Below are 17,443 nucleotides of genomic sequence, written 5' to 3'. Positions count from 1 at the left end.
AGGCCAGGCTTTGAGATGTGTGTGTGGACTCCCCTCAGGCCACCATGCTCAGCAGAAGGCCATACTCCAGCATGGAGGCTGAGGTCATGTAGAGGAACAACAAGGCACCAGACCGATGATGACACCTCCGTGGACTTCCCAGCCAAGAACACGACGATGGGATGATATGAGTTGACAGCAAAGAGAACAGAAAAAGCGTACGACCTCCCTAAATTCCTAAATTATGATTACAGCATTAGCTATCAATATACAGAAGCAGACTGTAGAGGTGGTGCTGATGCTAAGGTCCGGTTCCCCTGTTGGTTCTTGATCTATCAGTAAAGAAGCCATGGGCTAATTGCTGGGTGGAAGGAATAGGTGGGAAATAAGAGAGCAGATACAGGAAAGGGAGGAAGGGAGAGTCCGCCATACTTTGGAGAGAACAAAGCCCAGCAGCTATGTGAGATCTCAGACTGAGCGGTCATAGGACGCTTCTACAGGTAGGAGGTTGGGGATATTGACCTGGGACTAAAGGTAACGGAGTGACCGAAGTTGAGGACAGGTTTAGGGTGCTGAGCTAAGAGCACTGGGGGAGGGCATGCTAGCCACGCTAGCTGAGGTAGTTTAATAATGGCCAGCAATTGAGCCAATAAGGCAAATTGAAATTGAGCTGCACGTATGTCTGTGTTTTTATCCATGGATTCAAGGGAATCTGGGTGGGGACTGCTAACGCTGCCTTTCCCAGATCTTAGGTGGGGTAGCCAAAGCTTCGTGCAACACCAGATGGCAAGAGGACATCTCACTGTTTCTTCTCACTGGCATTGGTCACTTCCGTATCCCTCTATACAGTAGAATGCAGATGACGCAAGTGAAGCAGCCTCCAAAATTAGCCTCCACCTCCACCCCTGTTCTCTTTACAACAGCCATACACCAGAGTACACCGACTTGCTCAAAAGCCATGGCAAGGCTGGGGTGTACCCCAGCCAACAGAACACTTGCTCACAGGTACGAGACCTTGGGTTCCATGGCTAGCACCCCAAAGGAGGGGGGAAAAGCCTTCAGCTGTTTGCAGTGTCTTCGGGATAAGCACAGCAGTTGCGTGACTTAGCTCCCACCTTTTTATAGAATCCAGCTTCCAATCAGTCTCCCCCAACATGGCTGTGACGCTCGTCAGCCTCGCTCCTGTCTCAGTGTCTTTGCACTTGCTGCTCCTTCTAACCAGCCATCCAATGTCAACACAGCAATGCCGACCCCTCCCCCCCACATAGGGCTGGCACCTCCCTAGGAAGCCTCCCTGCCCACACCTTCCTCCACTCCAATACTCTAGTACGTTTTCTTGCTTCCTGGCTCCAAACACTTACAGTACCTAAAAATATCTAGCGTATTTATTGTCTGTCTGTACTAGTTGCAGGAAGGTTGGGATTGTTCATTTCCTGTCCCACCTGCACTGGACCATCTACATAGTGAAAGGCACTCAGTGAACCCCGAATGGGCCAATCAAGTAAATGAAGAGAGGAAAAAGAGTGAGAAAACCCTGGTTCTTGTTCCAGTGCAACCCCTGCTTGACTGTAGAAAAGTCACTTCCCCTAATCCAGACCAGGAGCTAACCCCCACCAAACAAAGCCCATATCTGCTGTTTAGCCACTGTCTTGCCCCTGAATCCTATGGGAAGTCTGAAATGCTATATACTCTTTCTTTGTACTTATGGAAGGGTTCTAGAGATCAAACCCAAGGCTTCATGGGTACCAGAGAGGTGCTTTAACGCTGAGCTATTTCCCCAGCTCTCTTTTAACTTTTTGACAGTCTCACTAGGTGCCCAGGCTGGCCTTGAACTACTGAGATCATAACCCCATACCACCAGATTTCACTTAGGCTTTTGTGCTTTTGAGAAAGTGTCACGTAGCCGAAGGTCTTCTGCGGCTTTGTAGTTAAGGTTGGCCTTGAACTTCTGACCTTCCCTTCTCCACCTCCCGGGTTGGTTCTTCGCAGCTCTAATTTTACAATCCATAAATAAAGTCCAAAGGACTTTAAAATTAACAGACTGATGTGATGACTAAGAAGCCAATTTCCAGAGAACTTCAAAGTGACTGACTACAAATCCTGATTTCATTGCTTAAGAGCTATGCAACATATGCAAAGCACCAAACCTCCCCTTCTCTCTTTCTTTCCTTCTTTTTTAAGTTATGGCGATTGAACCCAGGGCTTTAAATAGTAGGCAAGCATTATATCACCGAGCTACACCCCCAGCCTGTATTAAACCTCTTGGTGCTTCAGGAACTTCATCTGTAAAAGGACTACATGAAGTTGAGTATTTAATCCCAGCACTTGGTGGCAGAGGCAGGTGGATCTCTGTGAGTTCGATGGCCAGCCTGGTCTACAGAGCAAGTTCCAGAACAGCCAGTGCAGTTACACAGAGAAACCCCTGTCTCCCCCCCTCCTTCCCAATCCCCCAAAAGGACTGTGTGATGGTTGATACTGTCAACTTGACAGGGCCTCTGGTCACCAAAGACAAGCTTCTGGGCTTGTCTGTGAGAGATTGATTCTCTTAGTAAATTGAGATAGGAAGTCCCACCATAACTTTGGGCCATCATTCCTTTGGCAAGGACTGCAGGCAGAATAAATAAAAATCTCATATTAGACCAAGTTGGCCTCAAATTTCTTAAGATAATCTTGAGTTTCCAATCCTCCTGCCTCTGCTTCCCAAATGCTAGGATTGCAGGTGTGCACCACCATGCCCAGGTTATGCAATGCTGAGGATTGAACCCAGGGCTTCGTGGGTATGCCTGTGCATACTAGGCAAAGAAGGGAGGGAGGGAGGGAGGGACGGAGGGACGGAGGGAGGGAGCGAGCAAGAGATAACCAGAGATCTCTTTGGTTTTGAGTAAGAGCAAACAAAAGAGATTTGGTGAATAGAGGGACGGACTACACCTTACTAAAAATTAATAGTACTGGTTTTACTTAAGTATATTCATTCATACTAATTATGAGCTGGACACTATTCTAAGGATTTTCACAGAAAAATAAGCCTATTTAAACTCAGACCAAACATTTGTGCTGGCTAGTCTATGTCAACTTGGCGCAAGCTAGTTATCTGAAAGGGGGGAGCCCAAATTCAGAAAATGCCTCCATAAGAACTGACTGTAAGCCATTTCCTTAATTAGTGGTTGATGGGGAGGGCTCAGTCCACTGTGGGCCATCCCTAGGCTGGTGGGCCTGGGTTCTATAAGAAAGCAGGCTGAGCGAGCCCATGAGCTGCGCTCCTCCACAGCCTCTGCATCAGCTCCTGCTTCCAGGATCCTGCCCTATTTGAGTTCCTGTCTTGACTTCCTTTAGTGGTGAACAGCGTTATAGATCTATAAGCCAAAGAAACCCTTTCCTTCCCAACTTGATTTTCGGTGATGGTGTTTGAATGCAGTACTAGAAAGCCTAGCTACGACAGGATCTTACTGCCTGTACTAGTGACTTGCTGTGATCCAATACCTGGTAAAGCAACTTAAAGGAGAAAAGGTTTCTCTTGTCAGTCTGAGAGTTCAGACCCTCGTGGCCAGAAACCACAGCGGCAGGAGCTAGAAGTACCTGATCACATTGAGTCTACAGTCAGGAACAGTGAGTGATGCTGACATTGTGGCTACTCGCTGATGAGGCTCTCTGGCTACTCAGAGGTCCCCAGGGATCCTCCTGTCTCCACCCACTAGAGCTGAGTAAGGATAAGAATTACGTGGTGTCACACACAGCTTTTGAGTCCGGGAGATCACTCTCATACTTGTGCAGCCTTACACTTTACCACCTGACGGTCTCCACAGCCTCTCAGTCTCATGTACTGGAGACTGGCCTCACACTTAGTATGTAGCTGAGCTATGGCCTTGGATCCGATCGTCTTGTATCCTCCTCCTGCGTGTTGGGATTGCTGGCGCCATCACTGCTTCTGGCTTATGCTGCACTAGGGATGGGACCCAGGGCCCCCTGCATGCTAGGCAAGCACTCTACCAACTGATCTACATCTCCAGCCACTCTCACCACCCATCCCCCCCGCTCCCCACTACACCCTGTACTGTGTCCACACTGAGCCAAAGCAGACCAGGTTCCCGTTCTCCAGTTGATCTCCTCATGAGCTCTGCCCTCCGTGGAGCATCTTTTCTCCCAGTTTGTTGTCCCAGTTTGAGTCCCTTTCCATCTCTTCTACATCTTTTCCATCTCTGCTACAGCAGGGAACATAACAGACCTGGCCAAAGTGAGGGCCCCTCTGAGGTGGCTCGTCAGCCTCGGCTGTGTCTGGGAGGCTTTCTTCTCACACTTCGGGCATCCTCAGTCTGAGACGTCTGTGGTTTGCTTTTTTTTTTTTTTTTTTTTTTTTCCGGAGCTGGGGACCGAACTCAGGGCCTTGCGCATGCTAGGCAAGCGCTCTACCACTGAGCTAAATCCCCAACCCCCCTGAGACGTCTGTGGGAGCCATTCTGCGTCCCTATTGCATAGTCCCAGGAACGCACCATTGGAGACAGCTTGCTCAGCTTTGGCTACTCACAGACGGCTCACTGAGCACTTTACAGCAAGGGCACAGAAGCTGCACCATTTATGCAGTGGTGCTGACACTCTCCCTGGGTCCTTGGCTGCCCAGGTTGCTTTGGTTTTGGTCACTTGAGACAGGGTCTTGCTCTGCAGCCCTAACTGGTCTAGTATTTGCTATGTAGCCCAAGACATACTCAAACTCACAAAATCCTCATGCTGGCCTCTCCCAGTGCAGGAACTGCAGGCATGAATCGTAATCTCAGGTTAGTTGCCACCCTTTGGGACCTCCTAGGACAGATAGAGCACATGAATGAATGAATGAATGAATGAATGAATGAATGAGGAATAACTACAAGAGTGTCTCCTCCCACCTGGATGAAACAGCTCAGAACAGGAGAAGTGATTACGTCACCTTCACTTCTGCCCTCTATACAGAGACCTTGAAAGACATCAAGGAACTGAGCAGGCAGCATGGAGTCTGCTCTACAAATCTGAATCCTCGATCCATTATGGATTAACCTTGGGTAAAGCTTATGGAGATGAGAGTAATGTGGCAGGGTTTTGATTTAATGAAAGAATGTCTTTGTGTTTGGTTGGTTTGGGATCTGAGGCAAGGTCTCTCTGTGTAGCCCGCTGGCCTTGAACTCAGCCTCCTGAATGCTGAGATCACAGATTTCACAAACCCAAGACCATTCCCTTGAGACGGCTGAGTGCTCAGACCCAACTAGGTTTGAGGGACTATAGGCAATCACTACTTGTTGGGGAAGGGGCGTCACTTTCTTCTGTAGTGTGACACAGATAATTAATCTTTTTGACACTAAATAAACCTCACCCCCACTCAGCAAATAACTCCGAACTCAGTAGGCCACACACTTAATGTAGAAGGAACATTGAGAAGAATATCAATGGGAGGAAGAGGATTGGGGTGTCTGAAACTGACTAAGATTTATTTCATAAATGTTCAAAATTGTCAAACAAATCTTTAATGGGGAAGGAAGGCTGGGAGTAGTGGCACCTTGGGAAGGCAGAGGCAGGAGGATCTCTGGAAGTTCAAGGCCAGCCAAGTTTATGCAGTGGGTTCCAACCAGCCCAGATAACATAGTGAGACCCTGTTTCAAAAAGAAGTAATAAAACAGAATTTTCTTAAGTATGGGAGGAGAATAATGACTCTGACAGTTCTCAAGTCGGAAACACAACATCATGGTTTAGCCCAGTGTTTGTACATTCAGCCAGAGGCCGGTCTCCTTCCTTCACGTCTCTGGCCTCCCACACCCTAGAGCACCTGCCTCCACTACTCAGTTCAGTTTACAAGCCACCTAGACACTGTCAAGGCCAGGGTTTGCGGTCTATAACTTTACAAGCCTACAGCAAGGGAGGGGCCAGTTAGGGAGGGGCAAAGAAGAAGAAAACACAGATGTTTACCCAGGCCCCACTGTGTGCCAACCACCTGGCCGGTCTTGATTCATATAGTTCCTTATCATCTTTAAAAACAAACAAACAAACAAACAAACAAAGCCATGACCTTACAGATGAGGATGCTGAGGTCCAGGAAGTAAATAGGAGATGAGGGAATTAGCAATCCAGGCCTGTGACTCTCACCATGCCCTGCGGCCTGCCTGTCAGCTTGTGGATATGGGTGGATAAATTTCAACTTTTTTTATTCACAGCAGAAAGGACGTGTCGCCCCCCCCCCCCCCCCCCGCCAGACAACTGAGGTGTGTGCTCAACTCATGAGTAAACAAAGGACCGAAAATAAACGACGGATTACTTGAGGTAAATCCCTTAGGTGCCCATAGCAGGAAGGAGGAAATAGTATATGGCAGAGCTCCCTTGCTGGAATTGCTGAAACCTCTTCCTGGCAATCTCCAGCGCAGAGGCAGATAGAGGCTAGGGAAACACAGGTAGCTACCAGCTCTGGTGGTGGTACAGCCAATCACGGGTGTAGTTGCAGGTGTAGCTGACGTAGTAACACACACACACACACACACACACACACACACACACACACACACACACACACACCACCAGTCCTCCCGCCCAGAATAAAAATTAAAATAAGCCCTGGGAGTCTACGGGTGCTGGGGAGAAAGTAATAAAGCAGTGCTTGCTTGAACAGTGCAGTGAGGTAGCAGGACTAAACTCCCAGCCATTTCCAGAGCGCTGCCAACTTTGAAAAGTTTCAGAACCCGGAGCAGCCTCTCAAGGTTCTTCCGGAAAGTTGATTCTGGAAGCAGCACCCTTCCTTCTCCTCATCGGGCTGGCAGTCAGCAGGTTTAGGGAGCTACCTAGAATTCCTGCTTCAGCACCACCAGCTTCCTGCTTCAACACCGGGCCCCCCACTGCCGGTCCCCAACCCCTGCACCTTACCCGGGGAGGCCGAGTCACAGCGGTCCCCCTCTGCAGTCGGATCTTGCACGTCAAGGGGCCAACGGAGCTGCCTGGAGGCTCCAGCCACAGCCTGCCAGGCTCCTCTCCCGCCCTCCCAGAACTAAAATTGTCCAGACAGGTTCCTACGCGGGAGGGAACCAGAGGAAATCCCCTCCCCTGGTGGCCTGGCCTAGGCTGGGCCAGCCTGCTAGGCAGTCTTCCTTGGGCTGGCCCTGGATGAATGAGTCCTGGCCTCCTCCTACTTGGGTTTGTGCCAGGGAGCCTGTGACAGCCACCCTGCTCTTTCTCCTGGGCTATCCATGTCTCTCTCCTCCGCGTCCTGCCTTCTTGTATGTGACTGAGTCCAGCGTCCGTTCTCAGGTCTCTGGGAAAGGTCTGCTCTGCTAGGTCTCAGTTACTTTGCATGGGATTGTCCTGGATCACACTCTAGTGTGACCCAGGCCTGGTACTCTACAACAACTGAGTAATTTGATAGCGCTGGTGGGCAGAAGCTTAGCCACAAGCTCCTAGGCTCTGCACACAAACTCATTGTACCTTAGCCCTGGCGCGACGGGCTTGCCAGTCTCGGATTAGCCATTCAAAGTACGCTGAGGATGACTGGCCTTGTGCCAGGTCCTGAGAGTGGAGAAGTAGGTTCACCTGGTGCCTGCCCTCCTGGACCGGCAAGCCAAAGAAAAGTCTTCCACCAAGATTCTGGCAGCATGATGAGGGAGGACTTGCCTGTGTGGGAGAGTTCTAGAAAAAAAAATAAAAGAACACTTAGAGATGACATACAAGATAAGCCGCCGAGGTTCAGAATTGTGAGCAAGGAGTGTCAGGCCAGAAAGGGCCTTACAAGTCTTGCAGAGAAATATCCAGACTTTACCCTATACACATGGAAGGACTCAGAGAGAGCTTAAACATGAAATCAGACTCAGATTGTATTTATCTTCTGTGCTGGGGATAGAACCTGTGGCTTCACACAGGCCAGGCAACTGCTCTACCACTGAACTCTATACCCTCAACATCACTTAGAGTGGCATTTATGTGTTTATGTTTGTACCTGCTTACCTGTATGTGGACTGTGTGTGTGTATGTGTGTGTGTGTGTGTGTGTGTGTGTGTGTGTGTGTGTGTGTGTGTGATGTGCCTGCAGATGCCAGAGACCAGAGGAAGAGAGGAAGACCCTGGATTCTCTGGATAGTGGATGCCTAATTCAAAGTGTTGACCGGGATGTATAAAGGAAGGGGCAGAATCAGAGACGTTAAGAGGAAGGCAGAACCTGGTGGCACACGCCTACTGTTGTGAGGTATCCACCACAGAGAAGACTGCCTGGACATGGGTTTAAGCCATTGGAAGGTCTTTAGTAGCCAGTCACTGACTACACTGGGTGTTTGGGATCCCAGTGTAGCACCGAGCCTTACTCAGGGTGAAATTTTAAGCACAAAAACTATGTCCTTGGTTGACATACTTCAGTTAACAAGAACAGTTAAGCTAGAAGTAGAGCTACAGAAACCAGAAATCAAGGTTGGTTCACCTAGAGACTTCCCACAATGCGGACTTTGATGGAGAAGGCCTTTGTTTCTGATTAGGTGGGTGGCGCTGTCTGCATGCTGAGTTTTATGGCCTGACTGACAATTCCATCATGGAGTCAGTTCTAGGGCCCTTTTACCTATCATCCTAACATTTAAGGTGTGGAGGCAGGAGGATCACAATTTTGAGGCATGCCTTGAGTAAATAATAAGGCCTTGTCTCAAAAGAAAAAACAATGAGCTGGGAGACACAGCTCAGAGGTAAAGCAATTGCTAAGCATGTGTGAGGCCCTGTGTTTAACCCCCAACAATGTAACAAAAAGTAAAGAAGGGGGAAAAACATTAAGATTGTAGCTCTGGGAGTAGGAGAGGTGGCTCAACGGTTAAGAGCACTGGCTTACAATCATCTGTAACTCCAGCTCCGGGGAATTCAACACCTTATTCTGGCCTGCACAGGCACCAGGCATTCACAAAGCACACAAACATACACTCAGGCCAAACACCAATCAATCAATCATTAAATAAATACACAAAGACATAAACATATAAAAATAAATAATATTGTCACACTGGTGAACTTAAGGAGGAGTCTGGCTTGTAAGGATGAATCCCAGGTGTAATGGCGATTTCAGTTGTCAACGTAAGTATATTTCATTAAAACCCCAAATAAAACCTGTGAGAGATATTTGCTTAATTACGTCATTTGAAGTAGAAGGATCCACTTCTAATCTGGCTTACACTTCCTGCTGGAAGCCTAAGTAAAGGACAAGGAAGAAGGAAGCCTCTCTCTTTGCCTCTTGTCCTTGACCCTTGTTAAGGGAAATGAAGACCAGGAAAATGAGGGGAAGAAGCGGTCAGGGTACAATTTCCCTGGTCCTGCCCTCTCCATCGGTGACTATCTCTGAAGCTCCCCTTCCAGCCTTGTCTCCAACTCCACTGGGAACTGAGTGCAGTAAACACTGCTGCTCAGCTCACTGCCCCTGGAGACACAGAAGTGGTCAAGGCTTCCCACTGACGCTGGTTCCTGGGGTTATTCAAATGATTTACAGGCTATGGTCCTGCTAACCTCACAATGGCTACCTATGAACAGAAGGTCCAAGAATCCAGTCCATTCCTTTCACTGGCATCAGAGCCTACATCTTCAGGATTCCAGTGTCTACTGAAGACCAGCTAGATGAAGCATCCAGCCTTGCGGACTGAACAACTACTGGATTCAGTGGAGTTGGAGACAAGGTTGGAAGGGGAGCTGCAGAGATAGTCACTGATGGAGAGAGCAGGACCAGGGAAATTGTACCCTGACTGCTTCTTCCTCTCACCTTCCTGGTCCCCATTTCTCTTATCGGCCACTGCTCAAGGCACAGCACACCCTACTAATGGATGGGGGTCTCAAGAGACAGCAAAGTGATAAGAAAATAGAGGTTTAAGAGTTTCAAAAAGTATAGTGCAGTGCACACACCTTTACCCCCCAGCACTCAGGAGACAGAGGTAAACGGATCTTTATAAGTGGGAGGTCAGCCTGGTCTACACAGTGGGTTATAGCCCACTGAAAGCTATATATAATGTTCTCTCTTTTCTCTCTCTCTCTCTTTCTCTCTCTCTCTCCCTTCCTCCCTCTCCCCTCTCTCTTTCCCTCCCTCCCTCTCTCTCTCCTCTCCTCTCATCTCCTTCTCTCTCCTCTCCCATTTTTGTTTTTTAGGACAGGGTTTTGCAGTGTAGCCAAGGCTGTCCTGGAACTCACTCTGTAGACCAGGCTGGCCTCAGATTCAGAGATCCACCTACTTCTGTCTCCCAAGTGCCGAGATTAAAGACTATGTGTCACCACCACCAAGCTGAGGCTTACCTTAAAAGGTGGGTTACCTAGACATGACAAGGTGATCTATGTAGGAAGATGGGGTCACACAGGGAGAAAACTCAGGGGGAAGAAGAGAATCTGGGACAGGACTCTAAGGAGTTCCAACAAGGAAGATGTAATGAACGTGGCCAGGGGAGGTAGAAGAGAGGCCAGAGCCCAGAGCTCAACAGGAAGTCTGTAGGCAGGCAAGACCCAGAAAGTAGGTGAGAACTGAGCCACAGAGTACATTGGACTGACTGCTCTGGCCACTAGACATGGGTGGCTGTGGCTTTTTGCAAAGATCTTATGCCTACATATAAGGGAATTTCACTCAACCCTTCTATCGGTCTGTCCATTTGTCCATCTGTCCATCTGTCTTGCCGTCCGTCTATCTGTCCATCTGTCTGTCTGTCTCAAAGTAGGTGACACAACTTGCTTGCCAGGCAGAGGATGAGAGCTGGCTGGAAGACAAGAGAGTGTCACAGTCAAAGCAGATGAGCGTGTAAGAAAAGTGAGCAAGGCAATGAAGAAGAGAAAAGCCTAGTCAGAGGGGCACACGCTGCACGAGCCAGGGTGCCTTGGCGTGAGGAACTAAGGAATTCAGGGACCGTCCTGAGTGATGACAGCATGGTCAGTACAGCATGGTGAGACTCAGGATGCATCCACTAATGCTTCACACCCAGGACTAGATGCTAGACTCTTTTTTTTTTTTTTTTCCGGAGCTGAGGACCGAACCCAGGGCCTTGTGCTTCCTAGGCAAGCGCTCTACCACTGAGCTAAATCCCCAACCCCTAGATGCTAGACTCTTAAATATGGCAGCAACTGTATGTAGAAAGGAGAATGTGGGGTTGGGGATTTAGCTCAGTGGTAGAGCGCTTACCTAGGAAGCGCAAGGCCCTGGGTTCGGTCCCCAGCTCCGAAAAAAAGAACCAAAAAAAAAAAAAAAAAAAGAAAGAAAGGAGAATGTGGGGGAGAGGCGAGGAAAGGAGGGAGGGAAGGAAGAGAGGGAGGGAGGAACCTTGAGAGGCAGGATTGGAAGGACAGAAAATTAAGGGAATGGGGAGGAAGAGGAATCCTCACTCCAGAGCCTTGTTCAAGCCTCTCAGCAGCATGAGAGTCGAGAATTCCAGCACAGTTAACATTGTCCGTGAAGGCTACCTGGAGAGATAACAATCCCTTTACAGTCAAATAAAAACGAACCATGCTTAAGGCTCAAGCACGCATCCCTTTTCTCCTCTTGCTGTATGGCCTTTTCCTCCTGGTATAGCCTTTTGCCCAGTAGTCTTTCTCCCTTTTCAGATGTCAACCTACAATTTTTGAGGAATTTCAAAAACAAGCCCATACAATTCAAGGCATGTCTTAACCACCTGTGCAAGCTTTGAGATATGTGGTTTGACCTTATCAGGCACTAATCTTATCCAAGGCACTTCAGTAACCGTCCCATGATCTCATTCACCAGAAAGAAGGGGGAACAGAAGCCCCTTAGTCTCTCCGGACAAAGCGATTTCAGGAGCACACACCCTGTCAGCAGCTAGGGAAGACCCAAGGGAACCTGGAGGCAAAGGGTCTGAAAACCACACCACGGATAGTGGTTGTTTCATCAACCCTGTCAGCAGAGGTCCTGGCTCCCGTTATCCGGCCCTGTGGCCAGCCATTGTTAGGATTTCATGCTGAACAGGCTACCTCCTGGTAGAGAATTGGCTGTGTCATTTCAGAGAAGCACCTGCCCACAGCCAAGACACACACAAGATAGGGAGCCCTCAGGGAGCAAAAGCTGAGTCCTATTTATCTCTCCATTCTGGTCAACTGGTCAGAACTGGTCAGAACTGGTCAGAACTGGACTTGACATTTAGTTGGGATTTTCTTTCTCTTTTCCTTTCTTTTTGTTTGTTTGTTTGTTGTTGTTTGCTTGTTTTTTGTTTTGGAGGGTTTTTTTGTTTTTGGTTTTGGTTTGGTTCGGTATTGTTTTTGTTTTTTGTTTTGTTTTGGTTTTGGTTTTGGTTTTTTGAGACAGGGTTTCTCTGTGTAGCCCTGCTGTCCTAGAACTCACGATGTAGACTAGGATGGCCTTGAACTCACAGAGATCCCGACCTATCCCCAACTGCCTCTGCCTCCTGAGTACTGGGATTAAAGGTGTGCCCCCACCACCACCCAGCTTGAATTGTGATATTCAAAGGTGTTTGCAAAACAGACTTAGGGAAGACTAATGCATAGGTCATCATTTTAAATTGATACATTTCCATTTAGGATTTGGGTTTCAGCTTTTTTTAAATTTTATTTTATGTATGTGATATATATGGGCATACGTGTGAACAGTGAGTGTGTAGATACACATGCATGTGTGTGCATAGGCATGAAGAGACCAGAGGTAGATGTCACTCAATCACTCTTATGTTGTTGTTTTATTTGTTTTTCTGAGACATGGTTTATTTGTATAGCAGCCCTGGCTGCCCTGAAGCACATAGATCTGCTGGCCACTAAAGGCGTGTGCTGCACCACCACCACCGCCACCGCCACCGCCACCGCCACCGTCACCGCCACCGCCACCGTCACCGCCACCGCCACCGTCACCGCCACCGCCACCGCCACCGCCACCGCAGCCAACACATGGCTGTTTTAGTGTTTTTAATAATGTTTCGTATGGATCCTGGAGCGTGGTAATTCTTTTTTTTTTTTTTTTTTTTCGGAGCTGGAGACCGAACTCAGGGCCTTGTGCTTCTTAGGCAAGCGCTCTACCACTGAGCTAAATCCCCAACCCCTGAGCGTGGTAATTCTGATTCAGCTCGATTGGCTGAAGGATGAGCCCTGGGAGTAAGCACACCTCCAGCTCCTCTGTGCTGGGATCCCAGGTCTGCACCCAATGCCTGGGTTTTTATGTGGGTGCTGGAGAGCTGAACTCAGAAATTCCTATTGTAAGAACTTTACTGATGGGGCCATTTCCCTTATATACCAGCACTTTTCAAAAATCACACACACACAGGGCTGGAGAGATGGCTCAGCGGTTGAGAGCACCAACTGCTCTTCCAGAGGTCCTGAGTTCAAATCCCAGCAACCACATGGTGGCTCATAACCATCTGCATTGGGATCTGATGCACTCTTCTGGTGTGTCTGAAGCCAATGATAGTGTACTCATATACATTAAATAAATAAATCTTTTAAAAAGGAGAATTGTTTATTTTATGTATGAGAATACTGTAGCTGTCTTCAGCTAATTCTTAATAATAATTCTTTTTAAAAAAACCACACACACAGATTCGCATGCACACTTAGAACACATGTGTCAAGGTCAGATGGCATCCTGCAGGAGTAGATTTCCTCCTTCTACCTTGTCCATTCCAGAGTTCACTGTCCAGTCATCAGGCTTAGCAGCAAATTCTTAACACAATGAGACATCTTACAGGCTTTCTGTATTTGTTTCTTAAAAATCTCACTAATGAATTGCAAGACTAAGCTTGTAAAATCCACAAGCTGGTTCTAAGCTATGGTAAATTCAACAAGGTCATATCTCTTTGGAACCAACGGACCAGGCTTCACTGCAACACTGTTACAGCCACACCATCCTTGTCCATCCAACCAACACTGGGAGAGACTCACAGGGCCTTTTCTTATTTGAAAATTTCCTTTGTGGTTTCTACAAATAGATGGACAGCATACTATTTCCCCTCTGTAATGGTTTAAATAGGAATGGCTCCCATAGATTCGTATATTTGGATTCTTGGTCCTTAGGAGTGGCACTATTAAGAAGTGTGGCCTTATTGGAGTGGGTGTGGCCTTGTTAGAGTGGGTGTGGCCTTGTTAGAGTGGGTGTGGCCTTGTTGGAGTGGGTGTGACCTTGTTGGAGTGGGTGTGGCCTTTGTTGGAGTAGGTGTGGCCTTGTTGGAGTGGGTGTGGCCTTGTTGGGGAAAGTGTGTCACTGGGGTGGGCTCTGAGGTCTCAGATGCTCAAGCCAGGCCCAGTGTAGCATTGTCTTCCTGCTGTCTGCAGATCCAGATAGAACTCTCAGCTCCTTCTCCAGCACCATGTCTACCTCTATGCCACCATGTTTCCTGCCATAATGGACTACATCTCTGAACTGTAAGACAGCCCCCAATTAAATGTTTTCCTTTATGAGAGCTGCCATGGTCATGGTGTCTCTTCACAGCAAAAGCCACCCTCCAAGAGCAATGAGCTTGCAGGTCAAAGAGCAGAGAAAGAGGGAGGTCACTGACTGACCCCATCTCCCACTTAAGGTTCTCCCACTTAAACCTTTCTCCAAGAACTGCTGCCTTTCCCCACCCCACCCCACAACACTTGTGTGTATCCTCCATGGCCAGCACTGTTCACAGAGTCTAGACCAGGGAAAAGAACATTTGACCAAGGATAGACCAATTCCCTTTCCTTTTCTGAAAATGTGAATGTACAGCAGACAGAGGCGCTCTTGTTGTAGATGAAACGGAAGGCAGCAGGTCTGCAATGGCAGAAACTCTGGAGCAGGTGCAGTAGAGACACATCCTCAGGCCACTCGGTTCTACCTGCATGATACTGTCAAGGGACTTGAAACATCTGCAGCATTCTCTTTCCTTGTCAAGGGTTGTGTATTTCGCAAGAGCAAAGCTTTCTCTACCCTGAGCTGAGCCCCGGATCAAATTGAACAACACCATCTGTTGAGTTGTTCACACTGGGAGCTGGAATGGTTTCAAACCCAAGTTTTAAGTCTCCTGTCTGCACTGTTTGGTATTTAATTTAGTCAACGTGGGCACACTGGGCTGAGGGACAAAGAGATCCAGCAAACCCCTCCAGTCGTTAAACTCCTATAATGAGTTCAAAGTTTAAATGGAGAGCCAAGGGTGGATGTGCACATGTAAGCAGTTCTGGTTAAGGTGTGGTCCCACAATGATCTGGGCTTCAGTCCCAACCTGTAGGGTGATAGGACAAGTTGTTGGGACTGTTTGAAATGTCTGGGAGACCAGCTCCCCCTTGACTGGGGACTTTCCTTCTTCTAGCATGAGATTCCTGGGGGAAATAACCATTTCCTTGAGGTCCATTGTTTTAGTAGTTGATGAACTGAGAGACACGGTGTCTCTAGAATTTCTCCATTCCTGCCAAAGCAGCTGTGCCATCATATGCATATATAACTCAAAGACATTCTGTTTATGGGGTATGGGATGCTAACGACTCATGGAAAACCCAGTATAAAAGAGCAAAGAGAGGGAAGACGATAGCTCAGTGCTTACTGGGGAGTAACTTTGTCTGCCTGGTGCATGAAGGAAGCCTCAGACTCCATTTCAGCACCATCTCCCAGCGGAAGAGTCAGAAGATAATGGTTATCCACAACTGTACAGAGAGTTGGAGAGCGGCCTGGGCTGTAGGAAACCTGTCTCAATGGGAGGAGGCATCGGCAGGGGAAGGGGTTGGATGGGCTAAGAGATAAAATTTCTTTTGACTTATGAGTGATTTTTGCTAGAATGTAAGAAATCCTGGGAAATAAAATAAAATTTAAAAACAAACAAACAACCACAACAAAAACAGAAAACAGGAGTAAGTGTTGAGAACCAGATTTGCCCCGAGAGCATAGAAGGGTCCTGAGTGCCCAGAGCGTTTTCTCAGACTGTGGGAGGAGAGAAGGGGACAAGAAGTGAAGCTGGAGTCTTCCAGGTCTCGAAGCAGACAATGAACTCAAACATAACCCCCCACCACAACTAGTATTACCGATTAATGAACCAAACAAAAAACTGGTGGTCGTGCCTTCCAGACTCTGCTGCCCTGAATGAATCAGGCCTTTCCTACACCCTACACACCCCACAAACCCACACTCCCCTACAAAGGGAAATGTTGCTATGGAGATAACAGGCAACACCCGCTGCAACCCTGAAACCCCACTCCACCCCAATGACAAACAGGGACTATGGAATACTTACAGGCCTTCCCCTCCCCCAAGACACCTTATGAAAAGGGAAACCCAGCTTGTCTCCTGGGCCCAAATTCTCTTAAGAACTCCTGAAATGCTTTCTGTGGCATTAGTAACTCTCTTAGTAAAAGGGACAGTCTGCCTCAGTGTCCCTCTGTCCAAACTAACCTAGTAGTGCAGTTCCCTGGGCTAGCTCATTCCAAGTACTCAGAGGACAATAAAACAAAAATCTTTATCTACTGAGAATTCTGATTAGGGGCATCTACTTTGGGACACTGGCCAACAGTAGTGGCACTCTCATTTAATCCCAGTCCTCAGGAGACAGAGGCAGGCAGATCTCTGAGCTCAAGGCCATCCTGGTCTACAGAGAAAGTTCCAGGACAGCCAGGGCTACACAGTGAAACCCTGCCTTGAAAAACCAAACAAAACAAAACAAAACTCAAAAACAAAGGTTATTGGGGTCACAGCCTGGACCCTGGACCCCCCAACTAGATTTGTCCACTCATCTTCAAGAGGCCAACTGAGCAGACAAGTGTCAGGGTAGAAAACAAAACAAAACAAAACAAAACCTCTTGGTCCAGAGTGGACTTGACATTCCGATTGGTCTGGGTTCAATCACTGACTAAAGTGGGCTCACCATAAGCGACAGCGCTGCAGAGATGGACAGGATACATAGTTCCTCAGTGAGACGCTGTACTTTTCCTACCAAGATCCCCTTCCCAAGTGCAGAAGCTCAGAGGTTACAGCCCTGTAAGGGTCTTAAATCTGATGCTTTTTCTGAATTATGTGATAAGACATGACTTCCCTCTTCTTTCTCTCTTTTCTTTTCTTTTCTTTTTTTTTTTTTTTTTTTTGGTTCTTTTTTTCGGAGCTGGGGACCGAACCCAGGGCCTTGCGCTTCCTAGGCAAGCGTTCTACCACTGAGCTAAATCCCCAACCCCCTTTCTCTCTTTTCTAAGCATGTTTTCCTTAACATTTTGGGCTCCCCCACTTTTGGGCTTCATTATCCTTTCTTTAAAGCCTCTCTTCCTGCTATGTGGTTGCTTGTCCACCATATATCTGCCCTCCTTGCCAGTTCCGTGACATGACCTTTGACCTCTGCTATGGCTCACAGCTCAGGTGCTCTGGGGTTTCCTTTTAAACTGTAATAAAATTGTCCTTGAGTTTCTATTTGAGTCCATTCTTACAATTCTTTTACCAATGAGGCTAAGAATCTCAAAGGAGGACCCTGACTGATTTCCCTGTATCAATAGTGGAAAGCGAATGTGGCCATACTGGGGACAGGAACATCGAGAAAACACTTCCTGCTCTCCCCAATCCATCATCAAGATTCTGACGTGAG

At 47.9% G+C, this 17,443-nt stretch overlaps 1 protein-coding gene across 2 annotated transcripts in view; it reads right to left on the bottom strand.

Annotated features, from left to right (window-relative positions):
- Rhbdl2 (rhomboid like 2) overlaps nt 1–7,083 on the bottom strand; it is a 54,457-nt gene extending 47,374 nt beyond the window's left edge. The window contains exon 1 of one of the 2 annotated variants that reach the window (XM_063287435.1): nt 6,853–7,083. The gene's annotated coding sequence lies outside the window, so the exon portion shown is untranslated. The remainder of the gene's footprint in view (nt 1–6,852) is intronic. The other variant, NM_001106684.2, reaches the window with a different exon arrangement.
- Between the last annotated feature and the right edge of the window lie 10,360 nt (nt 7,084–17,443).

Source organism: Rattus norvegicus, chromosome 5 (assembly GCF_036323735.1).
Source record: "Rattus norvegicus strain BN/NHsdMcwi chromosome 5, GRCr8, whole genome shotgun sequence".
NCBI lineage: Eukaryota > Metazoa > Chordata > Mammalia > Rodentia > Muridae > Rattus > Rattus norvegicus.
Note: the sequence above shows the minus strand (reverse complement) of the source record. Positions and strands in the feature narration are given on the sequence as shown.